This window comes from Rattus norvegicus, chromosome 7, assembly GCF_021556685.1.
Source record: "Rattus norvegicus strain SHRSP/BbbUtx chromosome 7, alternate assembly SHRSP_T2T, whole genome shotgun sequence".
In the NCBI taxonomy this organism is placed as follows: domain Eukaryota; kingdom Metazoa; phylum Chordata; class Mammalia; order Rodentia; family Muridae; genus Rattus; species Rattus norvegicus.
In genome coordinates this window covers 102,096,326-102,115,655 of record NC_141540.1, presented here as the reverse complement: position 1 = coordinate 102,115,655, position 19,330 = coordinate 102,096,326, and the positions used below count along the sequence as shown (strand labels likewise).

The following is a 19,330-nucleotide window of genomic DNA, read 5'->3' as shown; positions in this document are numbered from 1 at the left end:
AGCACTTGTCTGAAGGCTGCTGAGCCTTGCTGGATTGGTGATGTCTCTGGTGTAATTCCTGCTGTGCAGTGCAATCTTAGGATGCCACTCTACTGTCAGCTTAGTTGGACAAATAGTCCTTGTAATATGCACTGTTTTGGAAAGGGAGGGGAAATGATAGCCATAAAACATAGGAAAAATTCAACAAACCAGCCCCATTCATAACCACTGGCTTGGAAGCCAGGCTGTGAGCTTGACTGTGGTTGGTTGAATAGGTATGGCCCCATAGACTCATGTGTTTGAATGCTTGGCCTAAGGGAGTGATATGATTAGGAGGTGTGTCCTTCTTGAAGTATGTGTGGCCTTTTCAGAGGGGGTGTGTCACTGTGCAGATGGACTTAGAGGTTTCATATATATGTTTATGTCTGGCCAGAGTGAATCTTCTCCTGACTGCCTCTGAATAAAGATGAAGAACTCTTCAGAAACTCCAGCACCATGTTTGCCTGGACACTGCCATGCTTCCAGCCAGGATGATAATGAACCAAACCTCTGAAACTGTAATCCAGTCCCAAGTAAATATTGTCCTTTGTAAGAGTTGCCTTGGTCATGGTATCTCTACACATCATTGGAAACGCTAACTAAGGCATTGACCCAGTCCCCATTTATAACCACTGATTTGAGAGTCCGGCTGTGAACTTGACATTCTTTCATGCTTTCCAAGAAGTAAAATTCTACAATACTAACCTGGCCATACTCATTTCAAAGGAGTAGGAACTTGACAGATATCACACAGGATAGGGACGCAAATCCTTCTATCCAACGCTATTTTAACCCTCACAATCTGGCTATTTTCCATCATTTTTTCTATTTCTGGGAAGAATTCACCAAAATGGAGTTACAAAGAAAATCCTCTTTTCTTCAGTAAGTAGAGCTCCTCCTCAGCTCCCAAAGACCAGGAATGGCAGGGCTTAGCCTTTGTGATCGGTGTCTTTTTCTTTCACACCCACACCATAGCTTTGTCATCATCATTAGGTTCACAGACACTTGACATGAGAATACTATACAGGCAGAGGCCCATGGTCAAATCTGTCATGAAATTTCCTAGAGCAGCTTCTCTCTCTCTCTCTCTCTCTCTCTCTCTCTCTCTCTCTCTCTCTCTCTCCCTCCCTCCCTCTCTCTCTCTCTCTCTCTCTCTCTCTCTCTCTCCCTGTCCCTCTCTCTGTCCCTCCTCTCTCTCCCCCCTCACTCTCACTCTTTCCACAAGCTAAAGTCTCTAGATGCTCCGATTTCACTGGAGAGAATTACATTGTGGCTGTGTGAATATTGGATTAAGGAGCAATGAATATGGAAAGAACAGGTGGATGTAGAAGAGATGGCATCTCTGCTGGGATTTTAATAATAAAAGCTAAAATGGACAAGAACATCTGCCACACAATGGAGTACTACACAGCTATCAAAAAACAATGACTTCATGAAATTCATAGGCAAATGGAATGAACTAGAAAATATCATCCTGAGTGAGGTTACTCAATCACAGAAAAACACACGTGGTATGCACTCATTGAAAGGTGGATATTAGCCAAAAAGTTGGAATTACCCAAGATGCAATCCACAGACCACAGGACGCTCAAGAAGAAGGATGACCAAAATGCAGATGCTCCCACTCCTTCTTAAAAAGAGGAAAAATATCCATAGGAGGGAATATGGAAGCAAAGTTTAGAGCAGCGACTCGAGGAATGACCATTTGGAGCCTGACCCATATGTGGCCCATATATATACAGCCACCAAAACTAGGTAAGATTGATGAAGCTAAAAAATGCATGCTGAAAGGGACCGGATATAGATCTCTCCTGAGAGACCCATCCAGAGCATGACCAATATAGAGGTCAATGCTAGCAGCACACCACTGAACTGAGAACAGGACCCCCTTGGGGGGAATCAAAGAAAGTATTGAAAGAGGTGAAGGAGCTTGCAACCCCATAAAAACAACAATGCCAACCAACCAGAGCTTCCAGGGACTAAACTACTACCGAAAGACTATACATGGACTGACCCAGGGCTCCAACTGCATATGTAGCAGAGAATAGCCTTGTTGGGGCACCAGTGGAAGGGAAAGTGCTTGGTCCTGCCAAGGTTGGACCCCCAGTGCAGGGGAATATGTGGGGTGGCAATAAGGGGGATGTATAGGGGGAGTACCTGCATGGGGGAGAGGGAGGGAAGGGAATGGTGGCTTGTGGACAGGAAACTGGGAAGGAAAATAACATTTGAAATGTAAGTAAAGAAATATATCTAAAAAATTAAAAAAAGAATATCTGCAAAGTTTGTCAAGATTTAAAATGATTTCTGTGGCAATGCTTGAGGAACTCTGTCCTGCTAGAGTCTTTCTTATGTTCCATTAGCTCTGATTACATCACAGTTGCCTTTGACTCCTGAAATACATCTAGCCCCTCCTTGACTGAAAGACTTCCAAGGGTTTCTTACTCATCTTTCTCATCCACCGTTCCCGTTAGTCCTCATGTATCTCTTGTGTTACATTAGGTTAATTCCCCAGCCTGGACAAGTAATGGGTACTGATTCACACAGAATGCAAAGACCAGAGAGTGCATGTGTTCAGCTCTGTTGGCCATATGGCTTGAGTAACATCTACTGTGCTTATATATTGCTCTTCACCTTCTTGTAGAGATATTTATTTGGGATTATGGGTTCAGAGGATTTCAGTCCACCGTGACAGAAGAGCCATGCTGGAAAAGGCTTTCTGGTAGCAGAAGGAGCATGTGACCAAAAGGAGAGAACTAGACCAAACCTTAATTAACCTATGAATTCTGGAATCACATCTCTTATTAACTACAAGCATCAGATATTTAGCTTTCCCAAGTGCTCTGCATGCTTACAAAACAGGACCAACACATGAGTTCCCTGAGGGATATTTCACATTCAAACCGTAACATGATGCATTCTCAAGTAAAACAAAAAAGAATCCAGATACCCATGCTTTAATAAATATTTATTTATATAAAATAGGTAAAGGCCCTGACTTTGACTGTGGGAGGTACATCACTGACCTTTTCTATGAGACATTATTGACATGTGGAAATTGAAAGAAATTCATCTTGAAATTTTATAAAAAAATTATAAGGTTGGCACAGGGATGAGAAGATTGTTCAGTTGTTAAACTAGTTACCGTAGCAAGGTAAAACATGTGGGTTTGATATCCAGAACCTATCTTAAAAAAAACAAAAACTGACATTGGTTCTAAATAGCATCTTCTTCAAATGAAAGGGAAGCTGTACCCAAGAAGTCTCAGCAATGTGATGCCCACAAAAGACGTGCACAAACTACCAGTTGACATGAATTCAGGAAATTTCACATGTTACCACCTCCAGGTATAGAACTACAGGTAATCAATGGCTCCTGGGAGGATAATCTGATTTTTCCAGTGACAAACTCTCTAGTAGTTTATCCAGTCTCTAGTTGTCAGCCTTAAAAACATATGCATATGAGCATCTTACTCTCCCCCCCCCAAATCTGGAGATACACACACAAGCACACACACACACACGTGCACACACACACACACAGAGAGAGAGAGAGAGAGAGAGAGAGAGAGAGAGAGAGAGAGAGAGAGTAGTGATAGCATGTAAATTTCTCTTAGTTCCAGAAAAGTAGGTCACACCTTTAAGCACACACTGAAGCAAATTCCCTCTGGTGTGCTGAGCTCGCCAAGGTGATGTATAGATTTACATATGTAGGTGCTGGTCAGGCTCAGGATTTGAATCCAAATAGCCCATAGGAAAAAATAGAAGCAAATATTTTTCTGTCTATATCCTGGACCTTTCACAACGCATTTTCTCAGGTGCTGCCTAGCTTGGGAAATTACAACAGAAAACTTAAGTGATTGGAAACAAAACAAAACAAAACAAAAACAGAGAATCAAAAGGTATCTGCCAGAAATGTTCAGTGTCAATTCTCTTTCAGTCAAGTGAAATGAATTCATGGTTTAGACTCAGTATATGCAATTTTTATTAATGTCAAATTAGTTTCTTGAAGGTCCGGTTGCTGCCTGCTCCATGGGTAAGCCACTTAAGCTCTGCTGGTACCATCTACTTCTACTAAGGATTGTACTCAGATCCACTGTTACAAGGTCCACTGCTGTGTGTGTTTCTTTGTGCACACAAAGGATTCCTAATGACCCCTAGTACTGGAAGACCCTAACAAGAGCCAACTAGCAGAAGTTCCTTTTTTTTCTTTTTCTTTTTTTGGATATTTTCTTTATTTACATTTCAAATAATATCTACCTCCCTGCTTTCCCCTCTGCAAACTCCCATCTCATCCCCAGTTCCCTTGCTTCTATGAGGGTGCTCCCCCACTTACCACCCACCCACACCCTCCCTCCTCACCGCCCTAGCATTCCCGTACACTGAGGTATGGAGCCATCACTGGACCAAGGACCTCTCTTCACATTGATGCCCAACAAGGCCCATCCTCTGCTACATACGTGATTGGAGCCATAGGTCCCTCCATGTGTACTCTTTGGTTGATGGTTTAATACCTGGGAACTCTTGGTTGTCTGACTGGTTGATATTTTTGTTCTTCCTATGGGGTTGCAAACCATTTCAGCTCCCTCAGTACTTTCTCTAATTCCCCCATTGGAGACCGAGTTCTCAGTCAAATGGTTGGCTGTGGGCTTCTGCCTCTGTATTTTTCAGGCTCTGGCAGAGCCTCTCAGGAGACAGTTATATCATGCTCCTGTCAGCATGCACATCTTGGTATCCCCAATAGTGACTGGGTTTGGTGACTGCATGTGGGATGGATCCACAAGTGTGGCAGTCTCCGGATGGCCTTTCGTTCAGTCTCGGCTCCACACTTTGTCTCCCTATTTCCTCATGAGAGTATTTTGTTCCCCCTTCTAAGAAGTACTGAGGCATCCACACTTTTGTCATTCTTTTTCTTGAGTTTCATGGGATCTGTAAATTTTATGTTGGGTATTCCAAGATTTCCGGCTAATATCCACTTATCAGTGAATACATATCATGGGTGCTCTTTTGTTATTGGGTTACCTCATTCAGGATGAAATTTTCTAGTTCCATCCATTTGCTTAAGAATTTCATGAACTCATTGTTCTTAATAGCTGAGTAGAACTCCATTGTGTAAATGTACCACATTTCCTATATCCATTCCTCTGTTGAAGGACATCTGGGTTTTTTATAGCTTCTGGCTATAATAAATAAGGCTGCTGTGAACATAGAGGAGCATGTATCCTTGTTATATGTTGGAGCATCTATTGGTATATGCCCAGGAGTGGTATAGCTTAGTCCTCAGGTTGTACTATATCCAGTTTTTTGAGGAACTGCCAGACTGATTTCCAGAGAGATCTACCAGCTTGCAATTCCACCAACAACAGAGGAGTGTTCCTATTTCTCCAAAGCCTTGCCAGCATCTGTTGTCACCTGAGTTTTTGATCTTAGCCATTCTGACTGGTGTGAGGTGGAGTCTCAGGGTTGTTTTGATTTGCATTTCTCTGATAACTAAGGATGTTGAATGGGTCTTTAGGTGCTTTTTGGCCATTCGATAATCCTCAACTAAGAATTCTTTGTTTAGTTCTATACCTCATTTTTAAATAGGGTTATTTGGTTCTCTGGTAAAGATCTTTTCCCAATCAGTTAGTTACCATTTTGTCCTATTGACTGTTTCCTTTGCCTTACAGAAGTTTTGGAATTTTATGAAGTCCCACTTGTCAATTGTTGATATTAGAGCATAAACCCTTGGTGTTCTGTTCATGAAATTTTCCCCTGTGCCCATTTGTTTGAGATACTTTCCCACTTTCTCTTCTATTAGTTTGGGTGTATCTGGTTTTATGTGGAGGTCCTTGATCCATTTGGACTTAAGCTTTGTACAGGACAAGAAGAATGGATTGATTTGAATTCTTCTACATGTTGACCTCCAGTTGAACTAGCAACATTTGTTAAAAATGCTGGTTTTTTTTCCACTGGATGGTTTTAGTTCCTTTGTCAACGATCAAGTGACCATAGGTGTGTGGGTTTGTTTCTGCATCTTCAATTCTGTTCCATTGAGCTATCTGCCCATCTCTGTATCAATACCATACAGTTTTCATCACTATTGCTCTGTAATACAGCTTGACATAAGGGATGGTAATTCCCCCAGTGTAGAGAGCCGCAATAACATTCGCCACCACAAGATGGCGCTGGCTTCCACTGCGCCCCACGTGGAAAGCCGGGATAGATTTCGCCATTACAAGATGGTGCTGGCCTCCGCCGTGCCAGCCGACTTTCTTTCAGGAAGTTAACTGTGTGTGCATGTGCAAGAGTGCCTTCGTGCCAGGTCTTTGCCCACTCCGGGGCGTGCCTAATGAGATCATGGGTAAGCGACCAATCAGGTGTGGATGCACCACGCTAGGGAGTATATAAGCTGTGCCATGCCGGCGCCTCGGCGCCCTCTCTTTAAGATACAATAAACATTTTGGCTACAGAAGGATTCGTGTGTCCCCGCGTGTTCTTGCTGGTGAGATAGCGCGGGGCACCCCAGATGTTCTTTTATTGTTGAGAATAGTTTTTGCTATCTGTTTTTTTTTTGTTGTTGTTATTCCAAATGAATTTGCAAATTGCTCTTTCTAACTCTATGAAGAATTGGGTTGGCATCTTGATGGGAATTGTATTTAATATGTAGATGCTTTAGGCAAGATGGCCATTTTTACAATATTAATCTGGCCAATTCATGAGCACGGGAGCTCTTTCCATCTTCTGAGATCTTCCTCAATTTCTTTCTTCAGAGACTTGAAGTTCTTGTCATACAGATCTTTCACTTTCTTGGTTATAGTTACACCAAGGTATTTTATATTATTTGTGACTACTGTGAAGGGTGTCATTTTCATAATTTCTTTCTCAGCCTGTTTATTCTTTGAGTAGAGGAAGGCTACTGATTTGTTTGAGTTAATTTTTATCCAGCCACTTTGCTGAAGTTGTTTCTCAGTTGTAGGAGTTCTCTGGTAGGATTTTTGGGGTCCTTTAAGTATACTATCATATCATCTGCAAATAGTGATATTTTGACTTCTTCCTTTACAATTTGTATCTCTTTGACCTCCTTTCATTGTCCTAATTGCTGTGGCTTCGAGTACTATATTGAATAAGTAGGTAGAGAGTGGGCAGCCTTGTCTAGTCCCTGATTTTAGTGGGATTGCTTCAAGTTTCTCTCCATTTAGTTTGATGTTGGCTACTAGTTGGCTGTATGTTGCTTTTTCTATGTTTAGCTGTGGGCCTTGAATTCCTGATCTTTCCAAGAATTTATCAAGAACAGGTGTTGAAATTTTGTCAACTGCTTTCTCAGCATCTGATGAGATGATCTTGTTGGTTTTATTTTTCTTTGAGTTTGTTTATATAGTGGAATATGTTGATGGATTTCCATATATTGAACCATCCCAGCATCTTTGGGATAAAGACTACTTGATCATGATGGATGATCATTTTGATGTGTTCTGTGATTCAGTTTGTGAAAATTTTATTATTTTTGCATCAATATTCATAAGGGAAATTGGTCTGAAGTTCTCTTTCTTTGTTGTGTCTTTGTGTGCTTCAGGTATAAGCGCAATTGTGGCTTCGTAGAATGAATTGGGTAGTGTTCCCTCCATTTCTATTTAGTGGAATAGTTTGAAGAGTCTTGGTTATAGGTTTTCTTTGAAGGTCTGATAGAATTCGGCACTAAATCCATCTCTTGTTCTATCCATCAAAGGTTAATTAGCCATTCCCTGTAAACCAAGGACAAATGGAGATGAAATAAACTCCTCCTGTAAGGAGTTCCCTTAGTAGGGCAGGGTGGTGTGGTAAGTGCATACTATGTACACATGCAATAGAATTTAAAGGAACCAGAATGAAGTGCAGCACTAAGGAATTCACATAAAAACGACCACCGAACCCACCTGCCACATGTAAAGCTTTCAACACTCACAATCTTATGGATACTAGAACATCAGCCTAAGATAGTTTATATGTAAGGCTGGAGTTATGTGGGAGCATTTGAAGACAGTAAGGCTATAAAGTAATTGTGCTACTGAAGAATATGTTATCAGGGCAACATATACTTTGTATGAACTTAGATTCCCAAATACTCTTCTACAAATGAATATTTTATCAGCTGGATAATTGAACATTTATAACTGGATAGTGAATGAGACGACCTTTCAGGTAACAGATTTCATTCCTTTTATTTTTTGGCTTCTCTTTCCATCCCCTCTAAATGCATCCCCTATTTGTTTCTGTGAATCATCTGGAATATCATAAGGAGCCAATGGTCATGCATGCTCAATCAGGTCAATTAAATAAAGGCAAAAGACACTGGGATATGTGAGCTGCTTTGGAAATATTTCATTGGCTTTCTAGCTTTGGCATAGACAGAAATTATATATGCATACCCCAGAGATAGGACAGGCTCACTAGACTAAGCAAAGACAGAAGAGAACTAAGTGATGTAGTATTTTGTTGCTCTTCTTGTTTTTGATCTGTTTGGAGGTTCTTTATTGTTTTTTGTTTGGTTGGGTTGTGGTTGTTTGTGTGTTTGTTTGTTACTCAGAACAACTGCTGAGTCCTCCCACCTCCTCCCAAAAACAAGCCATGGAACCACAAAGTCTTGCCACATGAATATGTACCCATGTTTTCCTTATATCTTTCTAAAGTTTTTTTTAATTGTTTGATTTTGATAAAATGAGATGACTATTTTTGAATTAGTTTATTTGAGCTTCCATTAAGTGAAAGGTGGCGAGTATTTTCCTTTATTTTTACATGTTTAAAAACATTCTAAAGTATTATTATCCTGCTCAGATACCGATATGTATGTGTCCCTCTTACCCACTTTCCCACTGTGGATTATCCTTCATTCATATCACTTCACAGGTTGAATGGCTTACCTATGTATATTTTTAATCTCTCTCTTTTTCCTGATTCTATGTTGTGTGAGACTAGTCCTGTCATGTCAAATACTTTCTGTAGTCATTTGTTAAATAAACACACAGCAAAATGGAACAAACTCACCACTGTCTGCTCTGGCACAGGGAACTGATTAGGACTGATTTTGACACCAAGCTTTCTAGTAAAATGTATTCTTACTGCATATACAATGCAATTAGTCCCCTTGACTCTTGAAGTGGAAAAACAAAATAAAAAAGGAAAGAACAGGGAGGCTAGAGGGCGAGAGATCTGCCTCCTAGTAAGTCAAGAGTATTAATATTCTTCAGAAAACAAACCTGTTTAGTATTCTACCGCAGATAGAAAAAATAAACACTGTAACAAATAACTTCCTGCTGGACCTTTCAAATAAGCCAGACTCTAATTCTATTACCCATGAAAAACTGTGTGTCCCATAGACAGAGAGCCAAGGCTGAGTTACAATGAGCAGGGCCAGCATATTTCCCAGCTCTCTCTAGAAGACCTAATGGGAAAATTCAAATGAGGCTACCTGCTTTATTACATGTCAAAAGGAGCTTCCCTCCCTCCTCTCAGAGTGCAATTTATTCTCCTAACCTTACAGCATGGGAAATGGATTTTTTTTCCAATGGATTTTTCTCTCAAAGGTCATCATCTTCACTAAAGCACAGAGCTTTTTGTTGGAAATAGATTTAGATAATTTTGAGGCTGGTATGTCAAGCTGTATTTTTTTTCTTTTCAATTTTCTTTTTACTTTTTTTTTTGTTCAGGAAGAGATCCATTCTGCTGTAGTCATGCCTCATTGAACAGAGCCAAGCCTGGTATAATTATTTCCTCTGAGATGAAAGACACCTAATATGGAAGAAGCTAGGGAAATTAATATCTCAGAAACCTTCCAATCCAAGATGAGAGTATTTTTATCAATGATCCACTTTCCCAAGAGGAAGGTCATTAAATTTTCAAATATGCACATGTGCAAATGTATGCATACACAAATGTTCACACATAGCTCTATGTGTGTATATAAATACATATAGCCTTCAGAAGGAAGACACACGGTAATTAGCAGAGAGAGCAGAATCACTATCATCTAATTAGAAGAGAGAGGGAAGTCATTTTTTTAAATAGACATATATTTAGTTAAGAAAATTAGCGTTTGGATACACGGCTACCTGTTGATAATGAGGTAAGAAAGGGCAGGTTTCCAAAGAAAAAAATAAAACCAAGATGACTGTTAAATGCATGGTACCCAACAACTGCCATCTATAGCTATTTTCTATACCTAAAAAAGCCACACAAAGAATTGAAACTCTGTCTCCGAAGTTTCTCTCCTCACTAAAAAATTCACTGGTTTATCCAGTCATAAACCTTACGCTTACAAGTTTCTGGCTTCTAGAGCTCTGCAGATGACTAGTAAGGGATAGACTGAGTAAATAGGGAAAGTGTCTGAAGTCCTGAATTCATTGTTGCCACTAACATGGCTATTTCAAAGAAGAAGGCCTAAGACCCTGGGAAATTAGCAAAAGCTTACATTCCCCATCCCCACCCCACCCCCCAGGCAAGTCTTTGAGAGATGCCAAACCCTTCCTCTGGTCCAGGTACAATGTTGCAAGTGTGTACAAAAGCTGGCAACCACAGCTTCCCCATCTCAGATGTCTATAGTCTGAGACTCCATGCTAGAAAGCCTTCCCTCCAAGACTAGTTAAGTCCCCCGACTGTGGTGCACATAATAATAAACATGCTGAACTTCCAGATTGCCTTAGTTAGGTTTTAAGCTGTGAAGAGACACCATGACCAAGGCAACTCTTATAAAACAAAACATTTAATTGGGGCTGCCTTACAGTTTCAGTCAATTATCATCGTGGCAGGAAGCGTGGCTGCATGGAGGCAGACATGGTGCTGGAGAAGGACTGAGAGTTCTCCATCTTGATCTGAAGGCAGCCAGGAAAAGATTCTCTTCTACTTTGGGTGGATCCTGAGCATGGGAGCACTCAAAGACCACCTACACAATGACACACTTCTTCCCACAAGTCCACACCTCCTAATAGTGCCATTTTATATGGGCCATTCAAACACATGAATCTATGAGGGCCCTATCTATTCTATTCACTACACAGATTAGTTCATAGTTGGTATGGATTCATTACAGTTCTAACTGATGACTGACCCTAGTTTTTTTCCTTTGTGTGCCTATGTATCTGTTCTTTATTTATACCCTCAGATCCCCAATCAGGGTTCCAGGGCCCAGGGTGGGCTGCACATAGTACAGATGTGACAGATGACCATGGATCCATCTCCAGCTTCCTTGCTTTTGATGTTGTTCTCAGAGACCAATATTGGCCTTTGGATATCTAGAATGAACATGAAGATGAGCCAGAAGTCCACAATGTAAGGTTGATCAAGATTCCTGAGAAATAAATAATAGATTATTCTACTGGCCCTGCTTCTCGGCTTATTTACAGGTTATTCCATTTGTTTCTCATAAAGTTTTTATCTCTAACTTGTGTTTTAGTGAAAATTCACTGGGACAACATAGTTTAGAATGTGTGCCTTATTCCATGCCCTCCAAAACTAAACAAAGAAACAAACAAAAGCAAAAGACCCCTCCATATCTCATCTCCCCATAAAATACAGACTTCACTTCATGACACCTACAAAGTTGCTACCATCCTGTAGATATAATCATGGGCTCTTTCTAGGTCCAGAATTTTATCTCTGATCTTTCCAACCTCAATCTCTCATAGACATCATTTAAGAATCTCTTTCAGTCTCTGTACTGTACTTACCTCTAGGGTCCTAGGGAGAGCATCCTGAAGGAAGTCACATAAAATCAAATGGCCCTCCTATGTGTACCCCCGGATTTCATACATCGCACCCTCCCTGACCCCATGGCACATAAAAGGTTTAATCATGCATCTATTTGCCCCAGGATGTCTCAGCTCAGCAGGCATCCATCTATCTCTAGTCTTTATACCTGTAACAGAAAATTCTGAGTAGGTAATTTTAAAATGATTAACTCTTTAAGTTTAAATGATTAGACTTCTGCTTCCTCTTTGTATTTGCAACAGGGCTTTGAGTTGAATATTTCTACATCTCAATGAAGAACAAGGAATTACCCTAAACATTTTCTTTTCCTGCCATACTGGGGCAGCCATGTGCAAACTGGAACTGTCTTCCATTGGGGACTCACTCCGGACCCTATGATCCTGGAGCAGACACCATGTGAAATATTACAGGGATAGCATGAAAAAATTTATCCTGTTAAATAAACTCTGATCAGAAATCATATCCCAACCATCCTGTGCACAGTTTCCTCTCAGGAAATAGTCACAAGTTTGTACAAATGCCAATTAGCCTAGCAATTTCCTTTCTGATTTAAAATAGGATACAGAAAGTTAGTGATTTAGACGGGCTGTTAAGTATATTCACTCCGAATTTCTGGTGTATAGAATTAGAAGTGGTCTGTGACAAGTACACGAGAATTGTCTCATTCACTTTTAGAACCTTCACCTAGTGTTTGCCCTGCTTTCTGTAACTGTGAACAGTACAGTTTCAAGTAGTCTTATCTCAACTCCCCATGCTCTGATATTTTTGAAGGGGGAGGCTGGAAATTTCATTTCAGAAATAAGCATTCATTGGACTTTAAAGTGATTAAAAGAGTTATTTATAGATTACTATAATAAATGCTTCTCAAAAATTGTTACTCTGTAAGTACACATATAGACTTCAATGAAGAACCCCTCACCATGAACATGTGAACTGTATCAAAATCTTACAAATGTCACAAGGAAGTTGAGCAATTGCCTGAACGAGAAAGAAAGTGCTAAGGGTGTCAAATGAAGCACCTCCCCATTACAGTTTTCACTCAAATATTTCCCAAGGTCAACTAAGTTTATTTTGTTTGTTCATGCTTAACCTGACAGGGAACATAGGAAGTCAACAGTTTTAGAAGAAAAACAATCCTAATCTTAGCATAAGCCGCAAAAAGGCTTTTCTGACAGCTGTCAAAGTTGTGTTGAGAAAATCAAGCATGCTTTCAATTAGACACTGAGGGAAAAAAACAACCCATCCAACTGCAAATGTACTGTATATTTGAAAACAAATGAATCTTGACCTTTGGTGTATGCTATACTGAGCATAGCTGGTAGGTTTTGTTGTTGTTGTTTGTTTGTTTGTTTGTTTGTTTTACAGACAGGGCCTTGGGTGGCCTGGAACTCACTTTGTAGACCAGGCTGGTCTTGTATTTAGAGATCTGCTTGCCTCTGCCTCCCAAATGCTGGGATTAAAGGCACATGCACCACCACCAGCCAGCTTGTTCTAAAAGACTTCATAGTAAAACTCACATACACACAATTCCAGCAGGGATTCTCTGTAGATTAACACTCTGGACTGTCCTGACGATGACTAGTCAACCCTGAGGCCATTAACAGCACCTGTGTGTTTGTTAACGGTGGTCCTTTGTTTCCACATCTCCAATGTCTTTCATTGGCTCACCAATCAGTGCTGTCCTAAGCATTCAAAATGACTGCAGATGGTTTTTATCTCTCTGACCTCTATACCAAAACTTGTCACTCGTGACATCATTTTAATATTCTTCAGGCTCCCAAAATATGAAGACACACAAATTTGCTAGATTTTTACCTACTCAATAAATAAAACAATACTTGAAAACTTCTAACAAATCTTTGTTCACACATTCATCAAAGTGTTTTTAAAGTAGGAAAGCATGACAGATGAAAATGTATGTGCTTATTTGGAAGACATCTACTGCATTTATTCTGTAAAAGAAAAAGCAGGCCTGAAGGATCACATTACTGAACACTTTAAACATAGTGACAGGTTATCTTTGAAACCTCAAGGAATTCTGATGGTGCAAACCGCAAGGACTTTCTGCTCCTACTAACCAAGCAAGACATCAATGAGCAGAGACACCACAGCGGTCACTTCATTTCTTTCTGTTGCTTCCAGTGGCTAGCATAGTTGCAACTTCCATAAATATAATTAATGTATCTATGTAGGTCATCAACATCATTGAACTCCATACATGGGTGTTATTTCTGCACGTTTGATTACTTTCATTTTTGATCAAATGGAAGGAACTTGCTGAAAAGAACTAATCCACCATACATTGCCACTGAGTACAGGGTGGCACCACCCATGGAGGAGAAGGAAGAAACATAGACCCCAGTGAAGATACAAAGGCAAAACCCAGGCCCACTCCCAGAGGTGCTCCTATGTTCAGAAACTTCTCACTAGGTGCACAGATGGCAACAGTAGAGAGGCCTCCCACAATACTGGTGGTATACCATGCAACTCTCAGGAGAAGAGACCCCCCAAAATTGTCATAGGAACCACCACTGCATCCAGAATGCATCATCCAAGCCAGATGTTTTGGGCCTGGGCTCTGCTCATATGATATTGACTGTACTAGCATTCCAGCTCCAGTCATGGCTGCAAAGCTTGCACCAACTGTCACTCAAGAGCCTGTCATCATGAAGTTCATAAGAGCAGGTGTTCTGGAGACTGCCAAGGCAGACAAAGCTGTTAAACCAATACTTCCTGCTAAGGCCATGTAAGTAGAATGAATTCTACCCTTTACATACTGAGGCCAAATTATAGCCTTTTCCATAGCTTAAACTTCATTAGACATTCCCAAGTCATAGTAGCACAGCGCTTCAAGACCAACAGCTACTCCTCCAGCAACAGACCACCTTCCCATCTGATTAATTTAAAAGATTTTTTTCCAATGATAGTTCCAAGACTGCCTTTTCCAGTACTTGGCCAGTTTTCCCAGGGTGAGTCCTAATTCTTGTCTTTGTAACATATTCCCTGCTGGGTATTAAGTGCCACTGGTTCTTTGTGATGGAATTCTTCACAAGTGGAGAGGTCTTAGTGATGAAACTGAGTTGGAAAACCCTGGAAGGTAGTGTCCACACACACACAAGCCTTGCAGCCAACATGGTGGGTGATACACCGGTTTACTAAGCAGATCTGAAGTGCTCAGCTCCAATTACCTCTGCCATGAGGCTCCCTTTCAGGCCACCCCTCTGATTTTTTTTTTGTCCCTTCACACATGTTGCTAAAGATACCTGGAACTCTCTGCTTCTTGCCTGTATTCTTGCCTGATTTCGTTTGATGATGACTTCTCATTTTTCTAACATGGGATTGATTACATGTGACATTCCCTAAGATTCCTTCACTGGACACCCTCACAATCCCATCAACCAATCCAACCTACTAGCCTTTGTCTCTTTTTCACAGTCTTTCTTGTTTCTCCATCCTAGAAATCGACTGGCTTTCTTTCAATTGCCCATCATCTACAACCAGACATAATGGCCTGTGAAAATCAAGATCCACTGTTGTTAACCACTGTTTCTCACCGTATCTCTAATGCTAAGTGCACATTACTTGCTGAAGAAATATATCTATTTTCAAAGTAGTAGCCACCTGAACAAACTCCTTATGAAATGGGATCAACTATGGATCACATATTTGTATATTGAAGAAGATCCACATGCATTAGGATGCTGAAGGAAAGGCATTATCAGACAAAAACACTGTATCATGGGCATTTTATTAAACATCCCCTAGACTTCAGAAGCTACCCTTAAATCAAGCAGCTACTCTATGTACACACACTTTCACGAAATTTTAGATCAGTAAATCCTTTGCAAGTATTTCAGGTATGTTTTATTAATTAATTTTACTTTTCATCCTACCCCTACCTCTCCTTCCCCATCACTCCTCTTCTTCCATTTCTCTTCAAAAAGGGGAGGCCTCACATGGATTCCAACCAGCCCTAGCATAGCAGGTTGCAGTAAGACTAGGTGCATCCTCTCTCATTGAGGATACATGAGGCAGCTCAACTGAAGGAATGGCTCCCAAAGGCAGGCAACGGAATTGGAGGTAGCCACTGCTCCTGCTCTGAGGAGAGCTACTTGAAGACTAGACTACACCAGTGGAACATATGTGCAGAGAGCGTAGGTCAGACTCGTGCAGGCTTCCTAGTTCATGGGTCAGTCTCTGTGAACTCCTGTGTACCCAGGTTAGTTGATTATGTAGGTTTTCTCATGGTGTCCTTGGCCTCTCTGGCTCCTACAATCCTTCCTCCTCCTCTCCCTCAGGATTCCCCAAGCTCTACCTAATACTTGGCTTTTGGTCCCTGCATCTGCTTCTATGAGCTAGATGCTGGGTAAAGCCTCTCTGATGATGGTTTTGTTGGGCTCTTGTCTGCATGTATAGCAGAGTGTCATTAACAGTGTCAGAGAAGCGCTCCCTCTCATGACATAGATCTCAAGCTGCACCAGTCATTAGTTGGCCACTCTCTCATTTTATGCTCTATCTTTTACCCCTGCACATCTTTTAGGCAGAACAAATTATACGTCAAAGTTTTGTGGCTGGGTTGGTGTCCTAATCCTGTCATTGATAGTCTTGCCTAGTTACAGGAAATCACCAGTTCAGAATCCATATCTTCCATTGTTAGGAGTCTTAGCTAGTGTCACTCTCATAGATTCCTGGAAATTTCCACTGCCCTCAGTTTCTAGTTTGTCCCAGAGATGCTCCATCCCAATTACAATTGTCTGTCTTGGCATTTTTTAAAACTCAACACCTAGAGCATTTTCATCATGATACTTTCTTGTACATGTTGTTCTTATTGGTCCCTCTCTCTTTACCACTGCCCTCTCCCATCTTCCCGTCCCTCCTTTACTGGTCTTCTTCCTCCTCCCCAATACTCCCCTCCTTTTCTGCCTCATGTATCCCATGCTGTTCTCTTTCCCTTCTTCCCACTTAAGATTTCTTCAGGAAATATCTTTGAAGAAGTGAATCAGTTAATGATTATTCATGAATAAATGAAATCTCATCCATTTCTATTACTTCAAGAAAATTTACTCCAGTGCTCTAATGTTCTTAGTGTGCTCAAAGAGCAGAATATAGTCGAGTTGTCTGTCCTAGGGCTTAATCTAGAATACTTGTCTAATTCTAAACCAGTTAGAACATTCTCATGCCAAAACCCTCAGTCAATTTCGTTCTAATGTGAAAATGTTCTTTTCATAGTAGAAGACATTTCTGAGACTCCTACACTCTGAAATCTGTAAGTTCACAACACACACACACACACACACACACACACACACACACACACACACACACACGCCCTTGTTCTACCTTTGAAAACAGAGGTTTGTCCACAGCTGCCATCCGAGTGCCCTTGTTGGTTCCAACACTGATTTTGCTTTCATGCTTTTTCCATAGCCAGCCTGCTCACCAGTGCTCTTCCCCCTGCAGAAGCTTAAAATAAATCCCAACCTCTGACCAACTAAGCTGCCTCCAAACAGCTGTCAGAAACTTTAGCTTCACCTAGAAAGTTTTGTGTGACATCAGTGGCCCTTAAATAAACAGAAAACATCTCCTGTCATGAACATTGTCTAAAATGCTACCACGAATTGGATTTTTGTTTTCATTTATATGACAAGTGCTATTATCGATATTTCCCAACAGGTAGGTCGTCAAGAATCAAGTTTGTTTGTTTGCTTGCTTTTTCTTCTGCTCACGTCCCAGTTCCTCTGAAAGGTTCTCTCATGTTGTACCCTCTTTCCACAGGCTGCTTGATCTTCCACCTTTTCCCGTTATTACCTCTGAGCACTGAGGTGGAGGAAGGCGGCTCCGGGATCCTTTCACTTAGGCATGGCTTTTTGCAAACTGTTCCCACTGCATCCTTTTCTGATAGGAATCACTGTCCTCCTACCTTGTTTCAACTATTTAAAGTATGTTCTTCCTGAAAGAGAGAGAGCTTCCTAAAATATGTCTTGGGATTGTTTTCTACAAACATCTGTTTCCTGGAGCTCAGTCCATTATCCAGGTGTTTCATTCATAGGCATATAAAGAATATTTGTCAACTGCATGAGAGAGAAAGTCTAGTTTGACTGAGCTGTACAATCACTGCCAAATTGTTACACCCTCAGCCTGTGCACATGCTTAGGACACTAGGGGGATTTGTTCCTATATTTGGACTCTAACATAAACAGCTATGCTTATGTTATGGTGCATGACTATATTATACTATTCAAAAACTTTAAATTTTAACCATGACAAATTCCGAATCAGAAAATAACCAACATTATATTAGCTAAAATTAAACCTATTTTTTCTGAAGCTTTAAGCTAGACCTTTACCCATGCATTTAAAAATATACTTCTCATGTACTATCTGTGCTGTGGTTACCAATTCCCAACTGAACAGATTCCAATAAAAAGCTGAATATTTAAAGTTCAAAGAAAATCTCACGACTGTGGCCTAACAAACAAATGAAAACAGAAGAATCTTTAGTTGGACTCATCTTGAATGAAATCAGCAGTGTTGTAGTGTTGTGGTGAAGCTACCTAGAGAAAGTTCTAGTGACTCTCAGCTGCAAGATTGCTTGTAAGCATGAGTGAGTTTAGCACTATTCAGCGGTAAAGTGGACATTTCAAAAGTATATTTCTTTGTAGTATTCTAAGTAGCCAGAATCGTCTTCTCATAGAAATCATCCTGGCCAGTTCAGGAAACCTCGCTTATTCTCTAATGTACTAGAAATACATTTGCAATTACCAAGGAGAAAAAAAATCCCAAGTTCATTTAAATGCCAAACATATAAAACATAGCAAGATACACCTAAAAGTCACATTGTTTTTTCAGGCCCAATGCTTACTGATACACAAAATTGAAAATGAGGAAACCTTGCAGTGTGTCATAGTATGGATTACAAAAGAAAGGTGAGGCACATGGCTATTCTCTAACATTCCTCTACCCCTCCTCCTTCAGAAGGAGAAGCTAAGCGTGAACTGTAGTTGGATACAAGAACAAGCAGAAGAGTCTATTCACAGTCCCTGCTCAGCTAGATATGGTTACATGTTCAATCAATGAGGAACATACAGAAATAAGAAATGATGCATGAAACATACAGATACTCCTTATAACATAGGTTCACTTTCTTTTTTTTTTTCATCTTTATTAACTTGAGTATTTCTTACTTAAATTTCAATTGTTATTCCCCTTCCCGGTTTCCAGGTCAACGTCCCCCTAACCCCTCTCCCTCCCCTTCTCTATGGGTGTTCCCCTCCCCATCCTCCCCTCATTACCACCCCAACAATCACGTTCACTGGGGGTTCAGTCTTGGCAGGACCAAGGGCTTCCCCTTCCACTGGTGCTCTTAGTAAGCTATTCACTGCTACATATACAGTATTGACTAGGATGTGCAAACACCAAGGGACAATCATCCTAAGACATGAATCTGAAGGCAAAACTTTGAGAAATAATAAAGTACAAGCTGGAAATGTCTGGTTGGGCTAGGCTGACCTCTCAGTTCCAAGCCATCTACAACTATTAGATTACAGAAGGACAAGCTTTGACTGCATATGAATTACTCTTACTGTGGATCTCTC

At 40.7% G+C, this 19,330-nt stretch overlaps 1 long non-coding RNA gene and 1 pseudogene across 1 annotated transcript; both read right to left on the bottom strand.

The window, feature by feature from the left end:
* Positions 1-2,969: 2,969 nt before the first annotated feature.
* LOC134479737 (uncharacterized) lies at positions 2,970-17,179 on the bottom strand. Its single transcript, XR_015625615.1, has 3 exons — positions 17,076-17,179; positions 5,005-7,738; positions 2,970-4,326 (listed from the first exon to the last, which is right to left on the bottom strand). It is a non-coding gene; the product is annotated as an uncharacterized LOC134479737 (long non-coding RNA).
* On the bottom strand, positions 13,855-14,869 carry Ghitm-ps1 (growth hormone inducible transmembrane protein, pseudogene 1; annotated as a pseudogene).
* Positions 17,180-19,330: the final 2,151 nt, after the last annotated feature.